At 29.9% G+C, this 21272-nt stretch overlaps 11 non-coding genes across 11 annotated transcripts; all 11 read left to right on the forward strand.

The window, feature by feature from the left end:
• Nucleotides 1-1450: 1450 nt before the first annotated feature.
• TRNAQ-CUG (transfer RNA glutamine (anticodon CUG)) lies at nucleotides 1451-1522 on the forward strand. Its single transcript has one exon. It is a non-coding gene; the product is annotated as a tRNA-Gln (tRNA).
• Nucleotides 1523-4277: 2755 nt separating this feature from the next.
• TRNAQ-CUG (transfer RNA glutamine (anticodon CUG)) lies at nucleotides 4278-4349 on the forward strand. The gene has a single exon. It is a non-coding gene; the product is annotated as a tRNA-Gln (tRNA).
• Nucleotides 4350-6163: 1814 nt separating this feature from the next.
• TRNAQ-CUG (transfer RNA glutamine (anticodon CUG)) lies at nucleotides 6164-6235 on the forward strand. The gene has a single exon. It is a non-coding gene; the product is annotated as a tRNA-Gln (tRNA).
• Nucleotides 6236-8048: 1813 nt separating this feature from the next.
• TRNAQ-CUG (transfer RNA glutamine (anticodon CUG)) lies at nucleotides 8049-8120 on the forward strand. The gene has a single exon. It is a non-coding gene; the product is annotated as a tRNA-Gln (tRNA).
• A 1816-nt stretch (nucleotides 8121-9936) lies between these two features.
• TRNAQ-CUG (transfer RNA glutamine (anticodon CUG)) lies at nucleotides 9937-10008 on the forward strand. The gene has a single exon. It is a non-coding gene; the product is annotated as a tRNA-Gln (tRNA).
• Nucleotides 10009-11812: 1804 nt separating this feature from the next.
• Nucleotides 11813-11884, forward strand: TRNAQ-CUG (transfer RNA glutamine (anticodon CUG)). The gene has a single exon. It is a non-coding gene; the product is annotated as a tRNA-Gln (tRNA).
• Nucleotides 11885-13695: 1811 nt separating this feature from the next.
• Nucleotides 13696-13767, forward strand: TRNAQ-CUG (transfer RNA glutamine (anticodon CUG)). The gene has a single exon. It is a non-coding gene; the product is annotated as a tRNA-Gln (tRNA).
• Nucleotides 13768-15570: 1803 nt separating this feature from the next.
• On the forward strand, nucleotides 15571-15642 carry TRNAQ-CUG (transfer RNA glutamine (anticodon CUG)). Its single transcript has one exon. It is a non-coding gene; the product is annotated as a tRNA-Gln (tRNA).
• Nucleotides 15643-17418: 1776 nt separating this feature from the next.
• TRNAQ-CUG (transfer RNA glutamine (anticodon CUG)) lies at nucleotides 17419-17490 on the forward strand. The gene has a single exon. It is a non-coding gene; the product is annotated as a tRNA-Gln (tRNA).
• Nucleotides 17491-19303: 1813 nt separating this feature from the next.
• TRNAQ-CUG (transfer RNA glutamine (anticodon CUG)) lies at nucleotides 19304-19375 on the forward strand. The gene has a single exon. It is a non-coding gene; the product is annotated as a tRNA-Gln (tRNA).
• Nucleotides 19376-21188: 1813 nt separating this feature from the next.
• TRNAQ-CUG (transfer RNA glutamine (anticodon CUG)) lies at nucleotides 21189-21260 on the forward strand. Its single transcript has one exon. It is a non-coding gene; the product is annotated as a tRNA-Gln (tRNA).
• The last annotated feature ends 12 nt before the right edge of the window (nucleotides 21261-21272 follow it).

Here is a 21272-nt window from a genome sequence, read left to right on the forward strand (position 1 = left end):
GTTTATATTTCTCTGAGAGTATATTCTAATAAAAACTGTTTAAATGCTTCCTCATGAATGAGGTTTCCTGGTGTATTTGTAACCATTTTGGACTCTGAATCCATGATTTGTATTTACATCTTGGTAGGTCCTATTGTTTTTTTGTAAGTATTATGCAGTTCATATCTCTGAGAAAGAAAATATCTATAAATTGTATAAATTAAGAATCATACACACTGAGAGACAGATTTATCTGTAATATAATTCCAATAAAATGTAACCTCTAAGAATCTTACACTGTGAGAAATTTTTTACATGCCACCATATGAATGAGCTTTCATGGTGTACTGTTAACAATTCTGGACTCTGAAACCAATAATCTGTATATACAAATTGGTAGGTCCTAATGGTTTTATTTGTAAATACAATGTAGTACATATCTCTCTGAATGAATATTTCTGTATCTTGTAGAAATTAAGATCTTACACTCTGAGAGAAAGTTTTATATGTGTTATTAGAAGGGAGATTCCATGGTGTTATGGTTAGCACTCTGTATTCTGAATCCAGTTAATTGAGTTCAAATCTCGGTGGGAACAGGTGCATTTTAGTAACTTCAGTTTAAGTCCTTGATTGATAAAAACTTTTTTTTTTATACATATAATAAATTTTTTAAATCACTGATTATTGTAAATATGTACTAAAATCTAAAAAAAGGTAGTTATAGAAAAGTTTGTAATTATATGAATTTTACTGTGTAATCCAAATAAGCATTGATGTTAATATATGTACAATAACTTCAATAAAATGTGTCTTCTAAGAATCTAACATTTTAGAAAAAAAATGTTTAGATGTTCCCTAATGAATGTGGTTTCTTGGTGTATTGGTAACCACTCCACTCTGATCTTTGAATACAGTGATCTGTATTTAAATCTTGGTAGGTCCTATTGGTTTTTTGTAAGTACCATTCAGTTCATATCTCTCTGAGAGTACACTCTTATAAAAATATTTAGATGCTCCCTAATGGATGAGGTTTCATGGTGTATTGATAAACATTTTGGACTCTGAATCCATGATCTATATTTACATCTTGGTAGGTTCTATTGGTTTTGTTGTAAGTACAATACAGTTAATATCTCTGAGAAAGAAAATATCTATAAATTGCATAAATTAAGAATCTTACACACTGAGAGACAGGTTTATCTGTCATTTAATTCCAATAAAATGTATCCACTAAGAATCTTATACTCTGACAAAAAAAATGTACATGCTACCATATGAATGAGGTTTCATTGTGTACTGTTAACAATTCTGGACTCTGAAACCTATAATCTGTATAAAAATTTGGTAGGTCCTAATGGCTTTTTTTGTAAATACAATGTAATACTTATCTCTATGATTATTATTCCTGTAACTTGTAGAAAATAAGATCTCACACTCTAAGAGAAAGATGTATATGTGGTGTTAGTAGAGAGGTTCCATGGTGTAATGGTTAGCACTCTGGACTCTGAATCCAGCGATCCGAGTTAAAATCTCAGTGGGACCTGATGTGTTTTAGTACCTTCAGTTTAAGTTCTTGATTGACAGAAAGTCTTCTTTTTCATACATATAATCATTTTTTTAAATCACTGATTTTTGTAAATATGTACGAAAAGCTAAAAAAGGTAGTTATAGAAATGTATGTAATTATATGAATTTTACTATATAACCCAAATAAGCGTTGATGTAAATATATGTACAATTACTGCAATAAAATGTGTCTTCTAAGAATCTAACATTTTAGAAAAAAATGTTTAGCTCTCCCTCGTGAATGAGGTTTCTTGGTGTATTGGTAACCACTCTAATCTTTGAATCCAGTGATCTGTATTTAAATCTTGGTAGGTCCTATTGGTTTTTTGTAAGTACCGTTCAGTTTATATTTCTCTGAGAGTACATTCTAATAAAAACTGTTTAAATGCTTCCTCATGAATGAGGTTTCCTGGTGTATTTGTAACCATTTTAGACTCTGAATCCATGATTTCTATTAACATCTTGGTAGGTCCTATTGTTTTTTTGTAAGTATTATGCAGTTCATATCTCTGAGAAAGAAAATATCTATAAATTGCATAAATTAAGAATCATACATACTGAGAGACAGGTTTATCTGTAATATAATTCCAATAAAATGTAACCTCTAAGAATCTTACACTGTGAGAAAATATTTTACATGCCACCATATGAATGAGCATTCATGGTGTACTGTTAACAATTCTGGACTCTGAAACCAATAATCTGTATATACAAATTGGTAGGTCCTAATGGTTTTATTTGTAAATACAATGTAGTACATATCTCTCTGAATGAATATTTCTGTATCTTGTAGAAATTAAGATCTTACACTCTGAGAGAAAGTTTTATATGTGTTATTAGAAGGGAGATTCCATGGTGTTATGGTTAGCACTATGTACTCTGAATCCAGTAAATTGAGTTCAAATCTCGGTGGCACCAGGTGCATTTTAGTACCTTCAGTTTAAGTCCTTGATTGACAAAAACTTTTCTTTTTTATACATATAATACATTTTTTAAATCACTGATTATTGTAAATATGTACTAAAATCTAAAAAAAGGTAGTTATAGAAATGTTTTTAATTATATGAATTTTACTGTGTAATCCAAATAAGCATTGATGTTAATATATGTACAATAGCTTCAATAAAATGTGTCTTCTAAGAATCTAACATTTCAGAAAAAATTGTTTAGCTCTCCCTCGTGAATGAGGTTTTTTGGTGTATTGGTAACCACTCTGATCTTTGAATCCAGTGATCTGTATTTAAATCTTGGTAGGTCCTATTGGTTTTTTGTAAGTACCATTCAGTTTATATTTCTCTGAGAGTATATTCTAATAAAAACTGTTTAAATGCTTCCTCATGAATGAGGTTTCCTGGTGTATTTGTAACCATTTTGGACTCTGAATCCATGATTTGTATTTACATCTTGGTAGGTCCTATTGTTTTTTTGTAAGTATTATGCAGTTCATATCTCTGAGAAAGAAAATATCTATAAATTGTATAAATTAAGAATCATACACACTGAGAGACAGGTTTATCTGTAATATAATTCCAATAAAATGTAACCTCTAAGAATCTTACACTGTGAGAAATTTTTTACATGCCACCATATGAATGAGCTTTCATGGTGTACTGTTAACAATTCTGGACTCTGAAACCAATAATCTGTATATACAAATTGGTAGGTCCTAATGGTTTTATTTGTAAATACAATGTAGTACATATCTCTCTGAATGAATATTTCTGTATCTTGTAGAAATTAAGATCTTACACTCTGAGAGAAAGTTTTATATGTGTTATTAGAAGGGAGATTCCATGGTGTTATGGTTAGCACTCTGTATTCTGAATCCAGTTAATTGAGTTCAAATCTCGGTGGGAACAGGTGCATTTTATTAACTTCAGTTTAAGTCCTTGATTGATAAAAACTTTTTTTTTATACATATAATACATTTTTTAAATCACTGATTATTGTAAATATGTACTAAAATCTAAAAAAAGGTAGTTATAGAAATGTTTGTAATTATATGAATTTTACTGTGTAATCCAAATAAGCATTGATGTTAATATATGTACAATAACTTCAATAAAATGTGTCTTCTAAGAATCTAACATTTTAGAAAAAAATGTTTAGATGTTCCCTAATGAATGTGGTTTCTTGGTGTATTGGTAACCACTCCACTCTGATCTTTGAATACAGTGATCTGTATTTAAATCTTGGTAGGTCCTATTGGTTTTTTGTAAGTACCATTCAGTTCATATCTCTCTGAGAGTACACTCTTATAAAAATATTTAGATGCTCCCTAATGGATGAGGTTTCATGGTGTATTGATAAACATTTTGGACTCTGAATCCATGATCTATATTTACATCTTGGTAGGTTCTATTGGTTTTGTTGTAAGTACAATACAGTTAATATCTCTGAGAAAGAAAATATCTATAAATTGCATAAATTAAGAATCTTACACACTGAGATACAGGTTTATCTGTCATTTAATTCCAATAAAATGTATCCACTAAGAATCTTATACTCTGACAAAAAAAATGTACATGCTACCATATGAATGAGGTTTTATTGTGTACTGTTAACAATTCTGGACTCTGAAACCTATAATCTGTATAAAAATTTGGTAGGTCCTAATGGCTTTTTTTGTAAATACAATGTAATACTTATCTCTATGATTATTATTCCTGTAACTTGTAGAAAATAAGATCTCACACTCTAAGAGAAAGATGTATATGTGGTGTTAGCAGAGAGGTTCCATGGTGTAATGGTTAGCACTCTGGACTCTGAATCCAGCGATCCGAGTTCAAATCTCAGTGGGACCTGATGTGTTTTAGTACCTTCAGTTTAAGTTCTTGATTGACAGAAAGTCTTCTTTTTCATACATATAATCATTTTTTTAAATCACTGATTTTTGTAAATATGTACGAAAAGCTAAAAAAGGTAGTTATAGAAATGTATGTAATTATATGAATTTTACTATATAACCCAAATAAGCGTTGATGTAAATATATGTACAATTACTGCAATAAAATGTGTCTTCTAAGAATCTAACATTTTAGAAAAAAAATGTTTAGCTCTCCCTCGTGAATGAGGTTTCTTGGTGTATTGGTAACCACTCTAATCTTTGAATCCAGTGATCTGTATTTAAATCTTGGTAGGTCCTATTGGTTTTTTGTAAGTACCGTTCAGTTTATATTTCTCTGAGAGTACATTCTAATAAAAACTGTTTAAATGCTTCCTCATGAATGAGGTTTCCTGGTGTATTTGTAACCATTTTAGACTCTGAATCCATGATTTGTATTAACATCTTGGTAGGTCCTATTGTTTTTTTGTAAGTATTATGCAGTTCATATCTCTGAGAAAGAAAATATCTATAAATTGCATAAATTAAGAATCATACATACTGAGAGACAGGTTTATCTGTAATATAATTCCAATAAAATGTAACCTCTAAGAATCTTACACTGTGAGAAAATATTTTACATGCCACCATATGAATGAGCATTCATGGTGTACTGTTAACAATTCTGGACTCTGAAACCAATAATCTGTATATACAAATTGGTAGGTCCTAATGGTTTTATTTGTAAATACAATGTAGTACATATCTCTCTGAATGAATATTTCTGTATCTTGTAGAAATTAAGATCTTACACTCTGAGAGAAAGTTTTATATGTGTTATTAGAAGGGAGATTCCATGGTGTTATGGTTAGCACTCTGTACTCTGAATCCAGTAAATTGAGTTCAAATCTCGGTGGCACCAGGTGCATTTTAGTACCTTCAGTTTAAGTCCTTGATTGACAAAAACTTTTCTTTTTTATACATATAATACATTTTATAAATCACTGATTATTGTAAATATGTACTAAAATCTAAAAAAAGGTAGTTATAGAAATGTTTGTAATTATATGAATTTTACTGTGTAATCCAAATAAGCATTGATGTTAATATATGTACAATAACTTCAATAAAATGTGTCTTCTAAGAATCTAACATTTTAGAATTTTTTTTTAGATGTTCCCTAATGAATGTGGTTTCTTGGTGTATTAGTAACCACTCCACTCTGATCTTTGAATACAGTGATCTGTATTTAAATCTTGGTAGGTCCTATTGGTTTTTTGTAAGTACCATTCAGTTCATATCTCTCTGAGAGTACATTCTTATAAAAATATTTAGATGCTCCCTAATGGATGAGGTTTCATGGTGTATTGGTAAACATTTTGGACTCTGAATCCATGATCTATATTTACATCTTGGTAGGTTCTATTGGTTTTGTTGTAAGTATAATACAGTTAATATCTCTGAGAAAGAAAATATCTATAAATTGCATAAATTAAGAATCTTACACACTGAGAGACAGGTTTATCTGTCATTTAATTCCAATAAAATGTATCCACTAAGAATCTTATACTCTGACCAAAAATGTACATGCTACCATATGAATGAGGTTTCATTGTGTACTGTTAACAATTCTGGACTCTAAAACCTATAATCTGTATAAAAATTTGGTAGGTCCTAATGGCTTTTTTTGTAAATACAATGTAATACTTATCTCTCTGATTATTATTCCTGTAACTTGTAGAAAATAAGATCTTACACTCTAAGAGAAAGTTGTATATTTGGTGTTAGAAGAGAGGTTCCATGGTGTAATGGTTAGCACTCTGGACTCTGAATCCAGTGATCCGAGTTCAAATTTCGGTGGGACCTGATGTGTTTTAGTACCTTCAGTTTAAGTTCCTGATTGATAGAAAGTCTTCTTTTTCATACATATAATAATTTTTTTAAATCACTGATTTTTGTAAATATGTACGAAAAGCTAAAAAAGGTAGTTATAGAAATGTATGTAATTATATGAATTTTACTATATAACCCAAATAAGCGTTGATGTAAATATATGTACAATAATTGCAATAAAATGTGTCTTCTAAGAATCTAACATTTTAGAAAAAAATGTTTAGCTCTCCCTCGTGAATGAGGTTTATTGGTGTATTGGTAACCACTGTGATCTTTGAATCCAGTGATCTGTATTTAAATCTTGGTAGGTCCTATTGGTTTTTTGTAAGTACCGTTCAGTTTATATTTCTCTGAGAGTACATTCTAATAAAAACTGTTTAAATGCTTCCTCATGAATGATGTTTCCTGGTGTATTTTTAACCATTTTGGACTCTGAATCCATGATTTGTATTTACATCTTGGTAGGTCCTATTGTTTTTTTGTAAGTATTATGCAGTTCATATCTCTGAGAAAGAAAATATCTATAAATTGCATAAATTAAGAATCATACACACTGAGAGACAGGTTTATCTGTAATATAATTCCAATAAAATGTAACCTCTAAGAATCTTACACTGTGAGAAAATTTTTTACATGCCACCATATGAATGAGCTTTCATGGTGTACTGTTAACAATTCTGGACTCTGAAACCAATAATCTGTATATACAAATTGGTAGGTCCTAATGGTTTTATTTGTAAATACAATGTAGTACATATCTCTCTGAATTAATATTTCTGTATCTTGTAGAAATTAAGATCTTACACTCTGAGAGAAAGTTTTATATGTGTTATTAGAAGGGAGATTCCACGGTGTTATTGTTAGCACTCTGTACTCTGAATCCAGTAAATTGAGTTCAAATCTCGGTGGGAACAGGTGCATTTTAGTACCTTCAGTTTAAGTCCTTGATTGATAAAAAAATTTCTTTTTTATACATATAATACATTTTTTAAATCACTGATTATTGTAAATATGTACTAAAATCTAAAAAAAAGGTAGTTATAGAAATGTTTGTAATTATATGAATTTTACTGTGTAATCCAAATAAGCATTGAAGTTAATATATGTACAATAACTTCAATAAAATGTGTCTTCTAAGAATCTAACATTTTAGAATTTTTTATTTAGATGTTCCCTAATTAATGTGGTTTCTTGGTGTATTGGTAACCACTCCACTCTGATCTTTGAATACAGTGATCTGTATTTAGATCTTGGTAGGTCCTATTGTTTTTTTGTAAGTACCATTCAGTTCATATCTCTCTGAGAGTACATTCTTATAAAAATATTTAGATGCTCCCTAATGGATGAGGTTTCATGATGTATTGTTAAACATTTTGGACTCTGAATCCATGATCTATATTTACATATTGGTAGGTTATATTGGTTTTGTTGTAAGTACAATACAGTTAATATCTCTGAGAAAGAAAATATCTATAAATTGCATAAATTAAGACTCTTACACACTGAGAGACAGGTTTATCTGTCATTTAATTCCAATAAAATGTATCCACTAAGAATCTTGTACTCTGACCAAAAATGTACATGCTACCATATGAATAAGGTTTCATTGTGTACTGTTAACAATTCTGGACTCTGAAACCTATAATCTGTATAAAAATTTGGTAGGTCCTAATGGCTTTTTTTGTAAATACAATGTAATACTTATCTCTGATTATTATTCCTGTAACTTGTAGAAAATAAGATCTCACACTCTAAGAGAAAGTTGTATATGTGGTGTTAGAAGAGAGGTTCCATGGTGTAATGGTTAGCACTCTGGACTCTGAATCCAGCGATCCGAGTTCAAGACTCGGTGGGACCTGATGTGTTTTAGTACCTTCAGTTTAAGTTCCTGATTGACAGAAAGTCTTCTTTTTCATACATATAATAATTTTTTTAAATCACTGATTTTTGTAAATATGTCCGAAAAGCTAAAAAAGGTAGTTATAGAAATGTATGTAATTATATGAATTTTACTATATTTGACCCAAATAAGCGTTGATGTAAATATATGTACAATAATTGCAATAAAATGTGTCTTCTAAGAATCTAACATTTTAGAAAAATTTTTTTAGCTCTCCCTCGTGAATGAGGTTTCTTGGTGTATTGGTAACCACTCTGATCTTTGAATCCAGTGATCTGTATTTAAATCTTGTAGGTTCTATTGGTTTTTTGTAAGTACCGTTCAGTTTATATTTCTCTGAGAGTACATTCTAATAAAAACTGTTTAAATGCTTCCTCATGAATGAGGTTTCCTGGTGTATTTGTAACCATTTTGGACTCTGAATCCATGATTTGTATTTACATCTTGGTAGGTCCTATTGTTTTTTTGTAAGTATTATGCAGTTCATATCTCTGAGAAAGAAAATATCTATAAATTGCATAAATTAAGAATCATACACACTGAGAGACAGGTTAATCTGTAATATAATTCCAATAAAATGTAACCTCTAAGAATCTTACACTGTGAGAAAATTTTTTACATGCCATCATATGAATGAGCTTTCATGGTGTACTGATAACAATTCTGGACTCTGAAACCAATAATCTGTATATACAAATTGGTAGGTCCTAATGGTTTTATTTGTAAATACAATGTATTACATATCTCTCTGAATGAATATTTCTGTATCTTGTAGAAATTAAGATCTTACACTCTGAGAGAAAGTTTTATATGTGTTATTAGAAGGGAGATTCCATGGTGTTATGGTTAGCACTCTGCACTCTGAATCCAGTAAATTGAGTTCAAATATCGGTGGGAACAGGTGCATTTTAGTACCTTCAGTTTAAGTCCTTGATTGATAAAAACTTTTCTTTTTTATACATATAATAAATTTTTTAAATAACTTATTATTGTAAATATGTACTAAAATCTAAAAAAAAGGTAGTTAAAGAAATGTTTGTAATTATATGAATTTTACTGTGTAATCCAAATAAGCATTGATGTTAATATATGTACAATAACTTCAATAAAATGTGTCTTCTAAGAATCTAACATTTTAGAAAAAAATGTTTAGCTGTTCCCTAATGAATGTGGTTTCTTGGTGTATTGGTAACCACTCCACTCTGATCTTTGAATATAGTGATCTGTATTTAAATCTTGGTAGGTCCTATTGGTTTTTTGTAAGTACCATTCAGTTCATATCTCTCTGAGAGTACATTCTTATAAAAATATTTAGATGCTCCCTAATGGATGAGGTTTCATGGTGTATTGGTAAACATTTTGGACTCTGAATCCATGATCTATATTTACATCTTGGTAGGTTATATTGGTTTTGTTGTAAGTACAATACAGTTAATATCTCTGAGAAAGAAAATATCTATAAATTGCATAAATTAAGAATCTTACACACTGAGAGACAGGTGTATCTGTCATTTAATTCCAATAAAATGTATCCACTAAGAATCTTATACTCTGACCAAAAATGTACATGCTACCATATGAATGAGGTTTCATTGTGTACTGTTAACAATTCTGGACTCTGAAACCTATAATCTGTATAAAAATTTGGTAAGTCCTATTGGCTTTTTTTGTAAATACAATGTTATACTTATCTCTTTGATTATTATTCCTGTAACTTGTAGAAAATAAGATCTCACACTCTAAGAGAAAGTTGTATATGTGGTGTTAGAAGAGAGGTTCCATGGTGTAATGGTTAGCACTCTGGACTCTGAATCTAGCGATCCGAGTTCAAATCTCGGTGGGACCTGATGTGTACCTTCAGTTTAAGTTCTTGATTGACAGAAAGTCTTCTTTTTCATACATATAATGATTTTTTTAAATCACTGATTTTTGTAAATATTTACAGAAAGCTAAAAAAGGTAGTTATAAAAATGTATGTAATTATATGAATTTTACTATATAACCCAAATAAGCGTTGATGTAAATATATGTACAATAATTGCAATAAAATGTGTTTCTAAGAATCTAACATTTTAGAAAAAAATGTTTAGCTCTCCCTCGTGAATGAGGTTTCTTGGTGCATTGGTAACCACTCTGATCTTTGAATCCAGTGATCTGTATTTAAATCTTGGTAGGTCCTATTGGTTTTTTGTAAGAACCGTTCAGTTTATATTTCTCTGAGAGTACATTCTAATAAAAACTGTTTAAATGCTTCCTCATGAATGAGGTTTCCTGGTGTATTTGTAACCATTTTGGACTCTGAATCCATGATTTGTATTTACATCTTCGTAGGGCCTATTGTTTTTTTGTAAGTATTATGCAGTTTACATCTCTGAGAAAGAAAATATCTATAAATTGCATTAATTAAGAATCATACACACTGAGAGACAGGTTTATCTGTAATATATTTCCAATAAAATGTAACCTCTAAGAATCTTACACTGTGAGAAAATTTTTTACATGCCACCATATGAATGAGCTTTCATGGTGTACTGTTAACAATTCTGGACTCTGAAACTAATAATCTGTATATACAAATTGGTAGGTCCTAATAGTTTTATTTGTAAATACAATGTAGTACATATCTCTCTGAATGAATATTTCTGTATCTTGTGGAAATTAAGATTTTACACATCTGAGAGAAAGTTTTATATGTGTTATTAGAAGGGAGATTCCATGGTGTTATGGTTAGCACTCTGTACTCTGAATCCAGTAAATTGAGTTCAAATTTCGGTGGGACCAGGTGCATTTTAGTACCTTCAGTTTAAGTCCTTGACAAAAACTTTTCTTTTTTATACATATAATACATTTTTTAAATAACTTATTATTGTAAATATGTACTAAAATCTAAAAAAAGGTAGTTAAAGAAATGTTTGTAATTATATGAATTTTACTGTGTAATCCAAATAAGCATTGATGTTAATATATGTACAATAACTTCAATAAAATGTGTCTTCTAAGAATCTAACATTTTAGAAAAAAATGTTTAGATGTTCCCTAATGAATGTGGTTTCTTGGTGTATTGGTAACCACTCCACTCTGATCTTTGACTATAGTGATCTGTATTTAAATCTTGGTAGGTCCTATTGGTTTTTTGTAAGTACCATTCAGTTCATATCTCTCTGAGAGTACATTCTTATAAAAATATTTAGATGCTCCCTAATGGATGAGGTTTCATGGTGTATTGGTAAACCTTTTGGACTCTGAATCCATGATCTATATTTACATCTTGGTAGGTTATATTGGTTTTGTTGTAAGTACAATACAGTTAATATCTCTGAGAAAGAAAATATCTATAAATTGCATAAATTAAGAATCTTACACACTGAGAGACAGGTTTATCTGTCATTTAATTCCAATAAAATGTATCCACTAAGAATCTTATACTCTGACCAAAAATGTACATGCTACCATATGAATGAGGTTTCATTGTGTACTGTTAACAATTCTGGACTCTGAAACCTATAATCTGTATAAATATTTGGTAGGTCCTAATGGCTTTTTTTGTAAATACAATGTTATACTTATCTCTCTGATTATTATTCCTGTAACTTGTAGAAAATAAGATCTCACACTCTAAGAGAAAGTAGTATATGTGGTATTAGAAGAGAGGTTCTATGGTGTAATGGTTAGCACTCTGGACTCTGAATCCAGCGATCCGAGTTCAAATCTCAGTGGGACCTGATGTGTTTTAGTACCTTCAGTTTAAGTTCTTGATTGACAGAAAGTCTTCTTTTTCATACATATAATGATTTTTTTAAATCACTGATTTTTGTAAATATTTACAAAAAGATAAAAAAGGTAGTTATAGAAATGTATGTAATTGTATGAATTTTACTATATAACCCAAATAAGCGTTGATGTAAATATATGTACAATAATTGCAATAAAATGTGTCTTCTAAGAATCTAACATTTTAGAAAAAAATGTTTAGCTCTCCCTCGTGAATGAGGTTTCTTGGTGTATTGGTAACCACTCTGATCTTTGAATCCAGTGATCTGTATTTAAATCTTGGTAGGTCCTATTGGTTTTTTGCAAGAACCATTCAGTTTATATTTCTCTGAGAGTACATTCTAATAAAAACTGTTTAAATGCTTCCTCATGAATGAGGTTTCCTGGTGTATTTGTAACCATTTTGGACTCTGAATCCATGATTTGTATTTACATCTTGGTAGGGCCTATTGTTTTTTTGTAAGTATTATGCAGTTTACATCTCTGAGAAAGAAAATATCTATAAATTGCATTAATTAAGAATCATACACACTGAGAGACAGGTTTATTTGTAATATATTTCCAATAAAATGTAACCTCTAAGAATCTTACACTGTGAGAAAAAATTTTACATGCCACCATATGAATGAGCTTTCATGGTGTACTGTTAACAATTCTGGACTCTGAAACTAATAATCTGTATATACAAATTGGTAGGTCCTAATAGTTTTATTTGTAAATACAATGTAGTACATATCTCTCTGAATGAATATTTCTGTATCTTGTGGAAATTAAGATTTTACACATCTGAGAGAAAGTTTTATATGTGTTATTACAAGGGAGATTCCATGGTGTTATGGTTAGCACTCTGTACTCTGAATCCAGTAAATTGAGTTCAAATTTCGGTGGGACCAGGTGCATTTTAGTACCTTCAGTTTAAGTCCTTGACAAAAACTTTTCTTTTTTATACATATAATACATTTTTTAAATAACTTATTATTGTAAATATGTAGTAAAATCTAAATAAAGGTAGTTAAAGAAATGTTTGTAATTATATGAATTTTACTGTGTAATCCAAATAAGCATTGATGTTAATATATGTACAATAACTTCAATAAAATGTGTCTTCTAAGAATCTAACATTTTAGAAAAAAATGTTTAGATGTTCCCTAATGAATGTGGTTTCTTGGTGTATTGGTAACCACTCCACTCTGATCTTTGAATATAGTGATCTGTATTTAAATCTTGGTAGGTCCTATTGGTTTTTTGTAAGTACCATTCAGTTCATATCTCTCTGAGAGTACATTCTAATATAAATATTTAGATGCTCCATAATGGATGAGGTTTCATGGTGTATTGGTAAACATTTTGGACTCTGAATCCATGATCTATATTTACATCTTGGTAGGTTATATAGGTTTTGTTGTAAGTACAATACAGTTAATATCTCTGAGAAAGAAAATATCTATAAATTGCATAAATTAAGAATCTTACACACTGAGAGACAGGTTTATCTGTCATTTAATTCCAATAAAATGTATCCACTAAGAATCTTATACTCTGACCAAAAATGTACATGCTACCATATGAATGAGGTTTCATTGTGTACTGTTAACAATTCTGGACTCTGAAACCTATAATCTGTATAAAAATTTGGTAAGTCCTATTGGCTTTTTTTGTAAATACAATGTTATACTTATCTCTCTGATTATTATTCCTGTAACTTGTAGAAAATAAGATCTCACACTCTAAGAGAAAGTTGTATATGTGGTGTTAGAAGAGAGGTTCCATGGTGTAATGGTTAGCACTCTGGACTCTGAATCCAGCGATCCGAGTTCAAATCTCGGTGGGACCTGATGTGTACCTTCAGTTTAAGTTCTTGATTGACAGAAAGTCTTCTTTTTCATACATATAATGATTTTTTTAAATCACTGATTTTTGTAAATATTTACAAAAAGCTAAAAAGGTAGTTATAGAAATGTATGTAATTGTATGAATTTTACTATATAACCCAAATAAGCGTTGATGTAAATATATGTACAATAATTGCAATAAAATGTGTCTTCTAAGAATCTAACATTTTAGAAAAAAATGTTTAGCTCTCCCTCGTGAATGAGGTTTCTTGGTGTATTGGTAACCACTCTGATCTTTGAATCCAGTGATCTGTATTTAAATCTTGGTAGGTCCTATTTGTTTTTTGCAAGAACCGTTCAGTTTATATTTCTCTGAGAGTACATTCTAATAAAAACTGTTTAAATGCTTCCTCATGAATGAGGTTTCCTGGTGTATTTGTAACCATTTTGGACTCTGAATCCATGATTTGTATTTACATCTTGGTAGGTCCTATTGTTTTTTTGTAAGTATTATGCAGTTCATATCTCTGAGAAAGAAAATATCTATAAATTGCATAAACTAAGAATCATACACACTGAGAGACAGGTTTATCTGTAATATATTTCCAATAAAATGTAACCTCTAAGAATCTTACACTGTGAGAAATTTTTTTACATGCCACCATATGAATGAGCTTTCATGGTTTACTGTTAACAATTCTGGACTCTTAAACTAATAATCTGTATATACAAATTGGTAGGTCCTAATGGTTTTATTTGTAAATACAATGTAGTACATATCTCTCTGAATGAATATTTCTGTATCTTGTAGAAATTAAGATTTTACACTCTGAGAGAAAGTTTTATATGTGTTATTAGAAGGGAGATTCCATGGTGTTATGGTTAGCACTCTGTACTCTGAATCCAGTAAATTGAGTTAAAATTTCGGTGGGACCTGGTGCATTTTAGTACCTTCAGTTTAAGTCCTTGACAAAAACTTTTCTTTTTTATACATATAACAAATTTTTTAAATAACTTATTATTGTAAATATGTACTAAAATCTAAAAAAAGGTAGTTAAAGAAATGTTTGTAATTATATGAATTTTACTGTGTAATCCAAATAAGCATTGATGTTAATATATGTACAATAACTTCAATAAAATGTGTCTTCTAAGAATCTAACATTTTAGAAAAAAATGTTTAGATGTTCCCTAATGAATGTGGTTTTTTGGTGTATTGGTAACCACTCCACTCTGATCTTTGAATATAGTGATCTGTATTTAAATCTTGGTAGGTCCTATTGGTTTTTTGTAAGTACCATTCAGTTCATATCTCTCTGAGAGTACATTCTTATAAAAATATTTAGATGCTCCCTAATGGATGAGGTTTCATGGTGTATTGGTAAACCTTTTGGACTCTGAATCCATGATCTATATTTACATCTTGGTAGGTTATATTGGTTTTGTTGTAAGTACAATACAGTTAATATCTCTGAGAAAGAAAATATCTATAAATTGCATAAATTAAGAATCTTACACACTGAGAGACAGGTTTATCTGTCATTTAATTCCAATAAAATGTATCCACTAAGAATCTTATACTCTGACCAAAAATGTACATGCTACCATATGAATGAGGTTTCATTGTGTACTGTTAACAATTCTGGACTCTGAAACCTATAATCTGTATAAAAATTTGGTAGGTCCTAATGGCTTTTTTTGTAAATACAATGTTATACTTATCTCTCTGATTATTATTCCTGTAACTTGTAGAAAATAAGATCTCACACTCTAAGAGAAAGTTGTATATGTGGTATTAGAAGAGAGGTTCCATGGTGTAATGGTTAGCACTCTGGACTCTGAATCCAGCGATCCGAGTTCAAATCTCGGTGGGACCTGATGTGTTTTAGTACCTTCAGTTTAAGTTCTTGATTGACAGAAAGTCTTCTTTTTCATACATATAATGATTTTTTTAAATCACTGATTTTTGTAAATATTTACAAAAAGATAAAAAAGGTAGTTATAGAAATGTATGTAATTGTATGAATTTTACTATATAACCCAAATAAGCGTTGATGTAAATATATGTACAATAATTGCAATAAAATGTGTCTTCTAAGAATCTAACATTTTAGAAAAAAATGTTTAGCTCTCCCTCGTGAATGAGGTTTCTTGGTGTATTGGTAACCACTCTGATCTTTGAATCCAGTGATCTGTATTTAAATCTTGGTAGGTCCTATTGGTTTTTTGCAAGAACCGTTCAGTTTATATTTCTCTGAGAGTACATTCTAATAAAAACTGTTTAAATGCTTCCTCATGAATGAGGTTTCCTGGTGTATTTGTAACCATTTTGGACTCTGAATCCATGATTTGTATTTACATCTTGGTAGGGCCTATTGTTTTTTTGGAAGTATTATGCAGTTTACATCTCTGAGAAAGAAAATATCTATAAATTGCATTAATTAAGAATCATACACACTGAGAGACAGGTTTATCTGTAATATATTTCCAATAAAATGTAACCTCTAAGAATCTTACACTGTGAGAAAAATTTTTACATGCCACCATATGAATGAGCTTTCATGGTGTACTGTTAACAATTCTGGACTCTGAAACTAATAATCTGTATATACAAATTGGTAGGTCCTAATAGTTTTATTTGTAAATACAATGTAGTACATATCTCTCTGAATGAATATTTCTGTATCTTGTGGAAATTAAGATTTTACACATCTGAGAGAAAGTTTTATATGTGTTATTAGAAGGGAATCCAGTAAATTGAGTTCAAATTTCGGTGGGACCAGGTGCATTTTAGTACCTTCAGTTTAAGTCCTTGACAAAAACTTTTCTTTTTTATACATATAATACATTTTTTAAATTACTCATTATTGTAAATATGTACTAAAATCTAAAAAAAGGTAGTTAAAGAAATGTTTGTAATTATATGAATTTTACTGTGTAATCCAAATAAGCATTGATGTTAATATATGTACAATAACTTCAATAAAATGTGTCTTCTAAGAATCTAACATTTTAGAAAAAAATGTTTAGATGTTCCCTAATGAATGTGGTTTCTTGGTGTATTGGTAACCACTCCACTCTGATCTTTGAATATAGTGATCTGTATTTAAATCTTGGTAGGTCCTATTGGTTTTTTGTAAGTACCATTCAGTTCATATCTCTCTGAGAGTACATTCTTATAAAAAATATTTAGATGCTCCCTAATGGATGAGGTTTCATGGTGTATTGGTAAACATTTTGGACTCTGAATCCATGATCTATATTTACATCTTGGTAGGTTATATTGGTTTTGTTGTAAGTACAATACAGTTAATATCTCTGAGAAAGAAAATATCTATAAATTGCATAAATTAAGAATCTTACACACTGAGAGACAGGTTTATCTGTCATTTAATTCCAATAAAATGTATCCACTAAGAATCTTATACTCTTACCAAAAATGTACATGCTACCATATGAATGAGGTTTCATTGTGTACTGTTAACAATTCTGGACTCTGAAACCTATAATCTGTATAAAAATTTGGTAGGTCCTAATGGCTTTTTTTTGTAAATACAATGTTATACTTATCTCTCTGATTATTATTCCTGTAACTTGTAGAAAATAAGATCTCACACTCCAAGAGAAAGTTGTATATGTGGTGTTAGAAGAGAGGTTCCATGGTGTAATGGTTAGCACTCTGGATTCTGAATCCAGCGATCCGAGTTCAAATCTCGGTGGGACCTGATGTGTTTTAGTACCTTCAGTTTAAGTTCTTGATTGACAGAAAGTCTTCTTTTTCATACATATAATGATTTTTTTAAATCACTGATTTTTGTAAATATGTACAAAAATCTAAAAAAGGTAGTTATAGAAATGTATGTAATTGTATGAATTTTACTATATAACCCAAATAAGCGTTGATGTAAATATATGTACAATAATTGCAATAAAATGTGTCTTCTAAGAATCTAACATTTTAGAAAAAAATGTTTAGCTCTCCCTCGTGAATGAGGTTTCTTGGTGTATTGGTAACCACTCTGATCTTTGAATCCAGTGATCTGTATTTAAATCTTGGTAGGTCCTATTGGTTTTTTGCAAGAACCGTTCAGTTTATATTTCTCTGAGAGTACATTCTAATAAAAACTGTTTAAATGCTTCCTCATGAATGAGGTTTCCTGGTTTATTTGTAACCATTTTGGACTCTGAATCCATGATTTGTATTTACATCTTGGTAGGGCCTATTGTTTTTTTGTAAGTATTATGCAGTTTACATCTCTGAGAAAGAAAATATCTATAAATTGCATTAATTAAGAATCATACACACTGAGAGACAGGTTTATCTGTAATATATTTCCAATAAAATGTAACCTCTAAGAATCTTACACTGTGAGAAAAATTTTTACATGCCACCATATGAATGAGCTTTCATGGTGTACTGTTAACAATTCTGGACTCTGAAACTAATAATCTGTATATACAAATTGGTAGGTCCTAATAGATTTATTTGTAAATACAATGTAGTACATATCTCTCTGAATGAATATTTCTGTATCTTGTGGAAATTAAGATTTTACACATCTGAGAGAAAGTTTTATATGTGTTATTAGAAGGGAGATTCCATGGTGTTATGGTTAGCACTCTGTACTCTGAATCCAGTAAATTGAGTTCAAATTTCGGTGGGACCAGGTGCATTTTAGTACCTTCAGTTTAAGTCCTTGACAAAAACTTTTCTTTTTTATACATATAATACATTTTTTAAATAACTTATTATTGTAAATATGTACTAAAATCTAAAAAAAAGGTAGTTAAAGAAATGTTTGTAATTATATGAATTTTACTGTGTAATCCTAATAAGCATTGATGTTAATATATGTACAATAACTTCAATAAAATGTGTCTTCTAAGAATCTAACATTTTAGAAAAAAATGTTTAGATGTTCCCTAATGAATGTGGTTTCTTGGTGTATTGGTAACCACTCCACTCTGATCTTTGAATATAGTGATCTGTATTTAAATCTTGGTAGGTCCTATTGGTTTTTTGTAAGTACCATTCAGTTCATATCTCTCTGAGAGTACATTCTTATAAAAATATTTAGATGCTCCCTAATGGATGAGGTTTCATGGTGTATTGGTAAACATTTTGGACTCTGAATCCATGATCTATATTTACATCTTGGTAGGTTATATTGGTTTTGTTGTAAGTACAATACAGTTAATATCTCTGAGAAAGAAAATATCTATAAATTGCATAAATTAAGAATCTTACACACTGAGAGACAGGTTTATCTGTCATTTAATTCCAATAAAATGTATCCACTAAGAATCTTATACTCTGACCAAAAATGTACATGCTACCATATGAATGAGGTTTCATTGTGTACTGTTAACAATTCTGGACTCTGAAACCTATAATCTGTATAAAAATTTGGTAGGTCCTAATGGCTTTTTTTTGTAAATACAATGTTATACTTATCTCTCTGATTATTATTCCTGTAACTTGTAGAAAATAAGATCTCACACTCCAAGAGAAAGTTGTATATGTGGTGTTAGAAGAGAGGTTCCATGGTGTAATGGTTAGCACTCTGGATTCTGAATCCAGCGATCCGAGTACAAATCTCGGTGGGACCTGCTGTGTTTTAGTACCTTCAGTTTAAGTTCTTGATTGACAGAAAGTCTTCTTTTTCATACATATAATGATTTTTTTAAATCACTGATTTTTGTAAATATGTACAAAAAGCTAAAAAAGGTAGTTATAGAAATGTATGTAATTATATGAATTTTACTATATAACCCAAATAAGCGTTGATGTAAATATATGTACAATAATTGCAATAAAATGTGTCTTCTAAGAATCTAACATTTTAGAAAAAAATGTTTAGCTCTCCCTCGTGAATGAGGTTTCTTGGTGTATTGGTAACCAGTCTGATCTTTGAATCCAGTGATCTGTATTTAAATCTTGGTAGGTCCTATTGGTTTTTTGTAAGAACCGTTCAGTTTATATTTCTCTGAGAGTACATTCTAATAAAAACTGTTTAAATGCTTCCTCATGAATGAGGTTTTCTGGTGTATTTGTAACCATTTTGGACTCTGAATCCATGATTTGTATTTACATCTTGGTATGACCTATTGTTTTTTTGTAAGTATTATGCAGTTTATATCTCTGAGAAAGAAAATATCTATAAATTGCATTAATTAAGAATCATACACACTGAGAGACAGGTTTATCTGTAATGTATTTCCAATAAAATGTAACCTCTAAGAATCTTACACTGTGAGAAACATTTTTACATGCCACCATATGAATGAGCTTTCATGGTGTACTGTTAACAATTCTGGACTCTGAAACTAATAATCTGTATACACAAATTGTTAAGGTCCTAATGGTTTTATTTGTAAATACAATGTAGTACATATCTCTTTAAATGAATATTTCTGTATCTTGTAGAAATTAAGATTTTACACTCTGAGAGAAAGTTTTATATGTGTTATTAGAAGGGAGATTCCATGGTGTTATGGTTAGCACTCTATACTCTGAATCCAGTAAATTGAGTTCAAATCTCGGTGGGACCAGGTGCATTTTAGTACCTTCAGTTTAAGTCCTTGACAAAAACTTTTCTTTTTTATACATATAATACATTTTTTAAATAACTTATTATTGTAAATATGTACTAAAATCTAAAAAAAAGGTAGTTAAAGAAATGTTTGTAATTATATGAATTTTACTGTGTAATCCAAATAAGCATTGATGTTAATATATGTACAATAACTTCAATAAAATGTGTCTCCTAAGAATCTAACATTTTAGAAAAAAATGTTTAGATGTTCCCTAATGAATGTGGTTTCTTGGTGTATTGGTAACCACTCCACTCTGATCTTTGAATATAGTGATCTGTATTTAAATCTTGGTAGGTCCTATTGGTTTTTTGTAAGTACCATTCAGTTCATATCTCTCTGAGAGTACATTCTTATAAAAATATTTAGATGCTCCCTAATGGATGAGGTTTCATGGTGTATTGGTAAACATTTTGGACTCTGAATCCATGATCTATATTTACATCTTGGTAGGTTATATTGGTTTTGTTGTAAGTACAATACAGTTAATATCTCTGAGAAAGAAAATATCTATAAATTGCATAAATTAAGAATCTTACACACTGAGAGACAGGTTTATCTGTCATTTAATTCCAATAAAATGTATCCACTAAGAATCTTATACTCTTACCAAAAATGTACATGCTACCATATGAATGAGGTTTCATTGTGTACTGTTAACAATTCTGGACTCTGAAACCTATAATCTGTATAAAAATTTGGTAGGTCCTAATGGCTTTTTTTTGTAAATACAATGTTATACTTATCTCTCTGATTATTATTCCTGTAACTTGTAGAAAATAAGATCTCACACTCCAAGAGAAAGTTGTATATGTGGTGTTAGAAGAGAGGTTCCATGGTGTAATGGTTAGCACTCTGGATTCTGAATCCAGCGATCCGAGTTCAAATCTCGGTGGGACCTGATGTGTTTTAG

Source organism: Pseudophryne corroboree, chromosome 11 (genome assembly GCF_028390025.1).
Source record: "Pseudophryne corroboree isolate aPseCor3 chromosome 11, aPseCor3.hap2, whole genome shotgun sequence".
NCBI lineage: Eukaryota > Metazoa > Chordata > Amphibia > Anura > Myobatrachidae > Pseudophryne > Pseudophryne corroboree.